Consider the following 9,278-nt stretch of genomic DNA (forward strand, 5'->3'; position numbering starts at 1 on the left):
AGATGCACCCCGAAGATGAGGAGAAGACCTCGTTCATCACCGAGCACGGAACTTACTACTACAAAGTGATGCCCTTCAGCCTTAAGAACGCAGGGGCTACCTACCAACACCTCATCAACAAAGTGTTCAAAAATCAAATGGGGAGGAACGTCGAAGCCTCCGTGGATGATATGGTAGTAAAAAGCCTGTGAGCCGAAGCGCACACCTTGGACCTGGCCGAGACATTTGACACCTTGCAAAAGTTCAACATGAAACTCAACCCCAGCAAGTGTGCCTTCGGCTTCACCTCGGGCAAGTTCTTAGGCTTCCTCATCACTCAAAGAGGCATAGAGGTTAACCTTGACAAAATATAGGGCATACTGGATATGGCACCCCCTCGGTCGGTGAAGGAGACTCAGAGACAGCGGCCGGATGGCTACCCTCAACCGCTTCATGTCAAAGTCGACTGACCGCTACCTTCCCTTCTTCCGCGCCATTAAGAAACTAAAAGATTTTTAGTGGACGGAGGAATGCTAGCGCGCTTTTGACGAGCTGAAGGTATACCTTACCTCACCTCCCCTCCTTGCTTGGCCTACACCAAGAGAGATCTTGTACTTGTACCTATCGATCGGGGATGAGGTCGTTAGCTCGGCCTTGGTAAAAGATGACAGGATACAAAGACCGATATACTATGTCAGTAAGGTCCTTTGCAATAACGAGACCAGATACCCCGAAGTAGAGAAGTTGGCCTTCACACTCGTAGTCTCGGCCAGAAAGCTCAGGCCGTACTTTCAAGCTCACACCATTATGGTCCTAACGAACCAACCCCTTAAAGTTGTCCTCACCAAACCCAGGACCTCAGGACGCTTGACTAAGTGGGCCATTGAGATCTCAGAGTTTAACCTCAAGTACCAGTAGAGGCCCACAATCAAAGCACATGCCTTGGCAGACTTTGTAGCAGAATGCACCTTTAGCTGAGCCCTTCGCCGAGCCTCGAAAAATGAAGCAGAAGAAGGGAATTTGTCGAACGAGGAAGCTCAACCCGTATGGAAGCTCTTTGTTGATGGGTCGTCCAATGCCAAGGGAAGTGGAGGAAGCCTCATCCTCCTCACCCCAGATAATGCCATAGTAGAGTATGCGCTGAAGTTCGACTTCCCGGCTTCTAAAAATGAAGCCGAGTATGAAGCCCTCCTCGCTAAATTGCAGATCACCAAGGAACTCGGCTTACAGCATATCGAAGTCTTCAGTGACTCACAACTGGTTGTGAATCAAGTCAACGACGAGTTCGTTCACTCTGTTAGCGAGCTCCGCTCATTCAGCAGGTCCCACGAGCCGAGAATGCAAGAGCCGATGCCCTTTCTATGATGGAAAGCACCTCGGATGCAGCCCTCAACTGCACCACCCGCGTAGAGAAGCTACCTTGGCCATCCATAGAAGAAGCACAGGTCTTACCATTGGAAGCCAAGCCATTGTGGATGGACCCCATCATCAATTTCCTCTTAATTGAGTAACTGCTCGATGACAGAAACAAAGCCAAGAGAATCTGACGTCAGGCAGCATATTGCACTCTCCTCGAAGGAAAATTGTATAGAAAATCGTTCACCCTACCCTACCTCCAATGCCTCCGTCCGGAAGAGGGTGAGTATGTACTTTGAGAAATTCACGAAGGCATCTGCGGCAACCACATTGACGGCCAAATCCTGGCTCAAAAAGCACTAAGGTAGGGGTATTTTTGGCCGACGTTCCAGAAGGACACAGTTGAGATGGTACAGAGATGTGATAAGTGCCAGAGGCATGCCACCTTATGCCATCGACCAGCAACCACACTCTCAACCCTCAGCAACCCCTAGCCCTTCACCAAATGGGGAATGGACCTCCTCGGCCCCTTCCCTCAGGCAATGGGAGGTAGGAAATACCTCATCGTCGCAATAGACTACTTCACTAAGTGGGTAGAAATTGAACCCTTGGCTACCATCACAGCTCGAGCAATTCAAAGCTTCTCTTTGAAGAATATCATCTGCCGCTTTAGCCTCCCCCACATGTTAGTCACTAACAATGGAAAGCAGTTTGATGACGCTAGGTTCCGGGAATGGTGTGCTTCCCTCGTCATCAAGCAGTAGTATACCTCGATGGGCTATCCCTAGACAAACGACCTAACTGAGGTCACTAACAGCACTATCTTAGACGGACTAAAGACCAGGCTCGACCAGGCCAAAGACCTATGGGCTAACGAACTGAGCAACGTCATATGGACATATCAGACCACACCTCGGATGGCCACGGGAGAAACCCCGTTCGGCCTAACCTACGGGACCGAAGCAGTTATCCCAACAGAAATCAGCCAGCCGACGCTTTGTATCGAAGCGTACGACGAAACCAATAATAATGAAGCACTTAGAGCAAACCTAGACCTGCTGGAAGAAGCCCAAGAATAGGCGCAAATCAGGGTGGCTGCCTACCAACAACGGGTGGCCCGCTACTACAACTCAAGGGTGAAGGAGAAACACTATCGAGAAGGAGACCTTGTCTTCAGGAAGGTCATGGTCTTCGAGCCTGGTGTAGGCAAGCTTAGCCCCAATTGGGAAGGTCCCTACAAAGTCAAGCAAGTCATCGGCCCCAACACCTTTCGCCTGGAGCACTTAAATGGGAGACCCGTCCCTCGGACGTGAAACTCGGAGAATCTCCGGATGCATTACTAGTAATTGTAAACTTTGATGGACAAACAATAAATGAATAATGCAAAGTTCCTCTTTGGCTCAGTGACTAGTGTATGTTCTCACTAAGTCCCCAGTACCCCTCGGCTCCGCAATCATCCAATGCACACAGCCCCCTCTGAGGACCATGCGCTTGTGTCGAATCGTTGCCAGGGCACATGGCCCCCTTCGGGCTAGTAACGAACACCCAACTTCAACACCTCGCCAAATGTAAGTTTACCAGGACGGCCGAGGCATCGCACACCTCACCACCCGCCTCGATGGCGGATGACCTCTTGGTTCCACACAGCGATGAAAGGAAAGTGACTACCCCAACTAACTCGGCAGTTTGCCTTGGCCTAAGACCCCCGGTCACCTCGGCCTCGCTGAAGCAAGTACTTGGGAAGGAAGTGAGCCAAGCGAGCTGCACCTCGGTTGCATAACTCTGCCTCGGCCTCTCCCCCCCAGTCACCTTAAACAAGCGTGTAACGAGCCATTGCGAGCTATTTTTTGCCATGTGATCTCTTCGAAGGGAGGGGCAGGGACCCCTCGATAAAGAGAGAGAGAGAGAGAGAGAGAGAGAGAGAGAGAGAGAGAAGGGAGAGAACACTATGTACAAAAAATGCTCTTCATTTCATTCATTTGACAATATGCATTTACAAAAGGTTCAGTTTTTCTTTGGCCTCAAAGGTCGAGTACATACACTTCAAAATAGAACAAAATAAAAACAACTACGCTTCGCCACGAGGGAGGGGCAGTAGAGTCCTCGACTCCATCAGCAACCTGGTGGGGGACCTTGGCAGTCTCTTCTGGGGTGGGGGAATCCGAGTACACCTCCATCTCATCCACCTTGAAGTTTGGCATCATCTTCAGGATGGCCTTCTTAGTGTCGGCAATGCCTTCAAGGTATGACTCGAATGCATAGTCGGCGAGGCACTTCTGGTACTCTATCATCTGCTTCTAGATCTCCACGGCCTCTGCCACCTGTGCCTCAGCATCCATTGCCCGCTTCTGAGCCTCCATAGCAATCCTATTGAGGTGAGCCTAGGGGTGAGCAAAAAAAACTGAAAAACTAAACCGACCAAAAAAATCGACTGAAACAGAACCAAAAAATCGATTAACCGAACCGATCAGTTTGGTTTCGGTTTGATAGTCTTAAGAAATTGATAGTTTCGGTTAACCATTTAAAAAAACCAGCGGTTAACCGAACCGATCGATATATATATATATATATATATATATATATATATATATATATATATATATATATATATATATATATATATATTTTTTTTTTTTTTTTTTTTTTTGAAATTCGATTAAAGGAGTTTGACAGTCTGAGAAACTGTTGGCATTGCCAGTCTGACAGTGCCAGACTGCCAGTCTTGAGTGTCACAGTTTGGCATTGCCAATTTGAAAATTTCAATTGTTTTTTTTTTTTTTGAAAAAGTAAACTTTCAATTGAAAGTTGGGCAGTGTGACAATCTTCTTTAATTTCCCATCTGTTTACTAACTTTACTTTTCATATTCCCCAATGAAACAATACAAAGACTCACAGAAAAGCCACCCCTACCTCTTCTTTTTCTTCTAATTTTTTCTTCGACTTCCTTATCTTCTTTCTCCCTAGTATCGCCTCCATAGTTCAACGCTCCAATCTTTAGGTATTTTTGTTTATTCATGGCCGATTACAGATCTAGGTCGTACGGGGATGGGAGGATGTAGATGCAAAGCTTCTATTCTTTTTCCTAATCCCCACTCCAAACGGTGTGCCAACCAACAGCACGGCAGCAGCCGCAACACCAAGCAGCAACGCCAGTCATTGCCTCACCGGCAAGCAAGCACCAACGGCAGCACCAAGTCCGTTAAATAGACTTCCATCTCTCTTCTCTCTTTCTCACCTCTCCTCTTGGTTTCTCTGCCAGACTTCCGACAGCAACCATCGACACAGAAAGCAACCACCGAGTCACCGAAATTTTAGTTTTTTTTTTTTATTTTAAGTGAATAAAAAACCAAAAACCTGAACTGTAGTTAACCGGTTAACTGATTACATCGGTTTGGTTTTGGTTTGGATATTTAAAAAAACGATCAGGTTGGTTCGGTTTGAATAAATACCTCACGGTTCAGTTAACCGAACCATGGGCACCCCTAGGCGAGCCAAGCCTGCTCTGACTTCATGTGGTCCTCCAACGTCTACCAAAGTTGCTTCTCCTCCTTCAGGGCCACCTAGGCCTCACCTTGGCTGCTCTCTGCCATGCCAATCCTCAGTTGGAGCTTCACATTCAATCTCTCAAGCTTCACGACACGATCACGAAGGAGCTCAATTCGGTCCCCTAGACCGATGAAGTGACGGTAGACTTGCACCAAGCATCATCAATGAAGCAAGCAGAACTCGAGAAAGAATGAAGTACAAGATAAGAAACTTGCATCGGCCAAGTAGGTGAGTCCATCGTTGCGAATGAGCAAGGGGTCAGTCTACATTATGTCGTATCGGTCCCTCGGAGGGACCACCCCGCTCATCAGGGCCTTGCCAACCCCTTCCTTGCTAATAGAGTCCCCCTCTTGGACCTACCACCGGGGATGGAATACCCGGGTGAGGAGCTCTCCCTCCTCGGCTGTATTTTGTGCAGACACCGGGGCAGATGAAGGACCAACAGGACCACCCTTTGTTGTGAGCCTCTTCTTCCCCGCACCCTTGGCCAGACATTCCTTGTGTGCCTACTTCTTTAGTGGATGCCCATGCTCCACATCAGCTGGCCTCTTTCTTCCGCTCTCCTCAGTCAACCTCTTCCTTTGGTCCCCTCGGCCGGCAAGGACTTGTTGCCATGGGACTTGTTGTTGAACCACCGCAGGGGGAGAAAGCGCTCGCTCTCCCCTTGTCGCTTCTTCGATAGGGCTCCTTGGCATCTGCCCATTGGATGTACAGTCACCTTGGGCTTTCGCTCGCATGCGAACACTCTCCAAAAGCATATTCTTTGCGTCCATGGGGACCTCTGCAAGCAAACAAAAGAAAAGTTAGTAAGTCGAAGACGAAGAGAAACATGCTAAGAGACTATGAGACCTCTCCTACCAAGGGGTGCAGGGTTGAGCCCCGTGAACACCAAAAGGAGATCCACCTCCACCAAGGGCTTGGCCCGAACTCTCCCCAACACGAGTATGTGGGCTATGGCAGCGGCCTCCTTGTCCTAAAGCAGGGGGACACCTCTCAGCTGTCATATAGGCCTCCCCCCACCTCAACCTGAACGACCAACCTTCAGGGTAGGAAATGAAAAAGAACTTGCCCTTCCAGTTATGAACGGACGAGGGGTTATCAACGGGTTTACCCCTCTGCGGCTGAAGGTAGTACAAGCCGGCCTCGGAGGAGTGCTTCCTCGGCACGAAAATGGCGCAAAATAGCTTTAGCATTAACTCCACGTCCCAAAGCCGAGACAACACCAACATGGCTATTATGGTCCTAAGGGCATTGGGGACAAGTTGGTTGATGGTGATCCCATACCACTGTAGTAACTCCGAGACCAAGGGATGAAGGGGAAATCTAAGGTCGAACTCTAAGAAGTGTTGGTAGACGCAAATCTTCCCTTCCTCAGGGGTCCACGACTAGTCACCAATATCGGGCACCCTAAGTGTGTAAGACCGAGGTATGTGGAACCACCTGGCCAAAGCCTTAACCTAGTCCACATCCAGAGTGCTATCAAACTCCAAACACGGTAGACGGTCTAGGTTCACCTCTCGGGCAGTGTATTCAGCTACTGCCCCAAGATTGGGTTATGAGACCAACTCCCCCTCATTCTGGGGGGACCCCTCGGGTTCCCTTGGCATCACGAATGCGGAGCTCTCACAGGGAGGGTCATCATCTCAATAGCTGCCCTCGACACCCCTAGAGGCTACCCTCTCCCTCAGCACCATCACCCCTCATTGAGGAGAGACCTCGGCTACCAATGGGCCTAAGTTGGAGCTAAGTGGAGTAGGAGTCCTAGGAGAGCTCCCTTCCGAGAGATTGGGAAGTTCATAGCACTCGGGGCCAGAATTGGAATGAGACATTGGTTCGAGGTGTTACCTAAGACGGATGACGAAGAAAAACGCGACTAAGGCCCCTATTTATAGAAGAACGGACGACCCAGATTGCACCAGACCCAACGGTTATAAAGCCTTCGCCTTCATAGCCCATCCGTGGTGTGACACTCGGCACTTAGCCTCGGGGAGACAAAATGACACTGGTCGAACCGACAGGTCCGTTTGCCACATCCCACCGGTTTGATGCACCGACCCGACGAACGCATGATCCGGTTCACCCGTAGCACCCGTCCCCCCTACGGAAGACTCCTTGCGCTTGACCCGTAGCGGGCACGACCCCGGTGCATTCACCCGAGCAAATCGTACTACGCACGACCCCATGTCGTTACGAAGGATAAGACATGGACTCGGCCATCCTGAGCCTCTCTCTCCCTTGGCTCCCTCAGTCGGAGCCGAGGCCTTAACAGCTTCGCCCTTCTCCCTTGGACAGAAGCATAAGCGAGATGAATGCAATGCCACTGTAGGGTACCCTTTGCCGAATCAGCCCAATGGCGCCCACCAACATTAACACTCCCTTCGGCCAAAGCTGAAGCCTTACCCAGACCACCACCTCGACCTCGGGAGTAGGGGGCAAATGATATGGGCGCATTCGGCTGGGCCAATACAGGGCTGACACGTGTCTAGCCAAGAAGCGTCATCAAGGACGCATCGCGGAGCGTATGGGGCCGCTCTGTGCGGATCGCATAGGCCCAATCGTGGGACGCCGCGTGGCCCCGTCGGATGATCGCGCTTCGCTCTCGTACGACTCACATCTGGGCCATCCGAGCCCAACTACTTCCAAGAGGCTCCAAGTATAAATACAAGGCACCTCCCACAACGTAAAGGATCTGGAACAAAAGAAACTCTTGTTATTCTCATTACCTTGGACTTAGTGCTTACAAGTGACCTCGTCCAGGCATTCCCACACCAGACCGGCTACTTGCCTTGTACAATTACTAACTCGACCGTTAGAATCCCCACCTCAGGTCTTCACCCGAGGCCTCTGGCCCCTTCTTCTTTGCACAACCTTTTAGAGTTCCCTTGGATCCCTCGCACGCATGGACGAGCACCTTAACTTCAACACCAATGCTTTCGATATCATTCACCTCGGCCGTTAGTCCTCGGTCTCTTCAGTATTTAAGGAGGTGGTCTGCCTCGACCTCGGCCTCGGCCTCGGCATACACCCAAGCCTCAACCATCCCTCGGCTTCAATACCCTCACGAAGTCTTCGGGTCCTTGAAGCATTCCGTCCTATTCCGGACCTCAGGAGCGAATTTACAGTGTTGCCATCGGCCAACCCGAGCGACAACGGTATATATATAAATTGTGTTGGTGGGGATCACCTTATAAAGCCAAAAGCCCCCATCGAAAACCCCCTCACAAATGGGCAATGGCTTGGGCGTAGAAAGCTTCAGATTTCCAGAAAAGTTAGTTGGATGAAATTTTTTCACCTATCCAAATGGCGAAACAGTGTCCACACGCACACTTTTCCTTATTCCTTCCGTGCAATCTCGCAAAAGAATTGTCTTTTCAATCTTTTCCTCCATCCTCATTGTCAAATAAAGGATAAACAAGGGTTGCTTTCGTTGGGCCAAATGCCAGTACATTTCTTCGCAGGAGCAAATGAGCATTCGAATGGAATATATGCACGTCGAGACACGGTGCACCCAATCCCCTCGGTCGCTTCTACCACACGTTCCGATAACTTGTGGATCAGAACTCGGAACGTATGTGTTTGGGGCAATTCTCACGTATGCAATAATAAAATTACAGTAATACCCCTATTTTTATTGGAATGACAAATATGCCTAGATAGTTGCTTACCAAGTTACCAACCCATATCAGTCCTATAATATTAAATTTGTCCCAAAAAAAAGAAATTATTACAACCACATGGCCAAGGCTCCATTACAATTTTTCGGCCTTCTATGCTAAACAAACTGAATACATCTGCACCAAACTATAATTTGATTTGTATGATGAAGACATGCGATGGATCATTCACGCATGTATTATATTTATTATATACAAATACTGTGATTTAATCAGGGTTGCATGCAATAACGTGCTGTCTGAGTCACGTCCACATGGACGGGTTTGCAAGGAGTGTGTTTTGCTTATGTCAAACAGCCAGCTTTCTACTTGATTATTATTCATCAGTTACCTAATTAAGATTTGTTTGAATCCCTACTTTTTTATGTCTCAACTTGTACTTGTCATTACACTGTTCTACTTAGTTTTATGCTGTTTAGGTCGCTAATGACAAGATTTTGAGTCATCGCAATTCGCAATAAAAAACTGGGAATTGGAATTAGCCAATTAGGTTTTGATGTACATTATATATATATAGGGGTGACAATGGATCGGTTTTGGGTTGGATTCCGTTCAAGTCAAAATCCATTTGAACGGATTGGATGAACCAATAAAATATATTGAATTTGGATGGGCTGGACGGACCAATATGACATATTGGATTGGACCTGGTCCGTCCATAATGAATTTATATTGGATTGAGCCAATATCTGATCCGTTGATAAAAGATAAGAACATAGGTGT

This window comes from Nelumbo lutea, chromosome 1 (genome assembly GCF_056320005.1).
Source record: "Nelumbo lutea isolate HS-2025 chromosome 1, American lotus-T2T, whole genome shotgun sequence".
In the NCBI taxonomy this organism is placed as follows: domain Eukaryota; kingdom Viridiplantae; phylum Streptophyta; class Magnoliopsida; order Proteales; family Nelumbonaceae; genus Nelumbo; species Nelumbo lutea.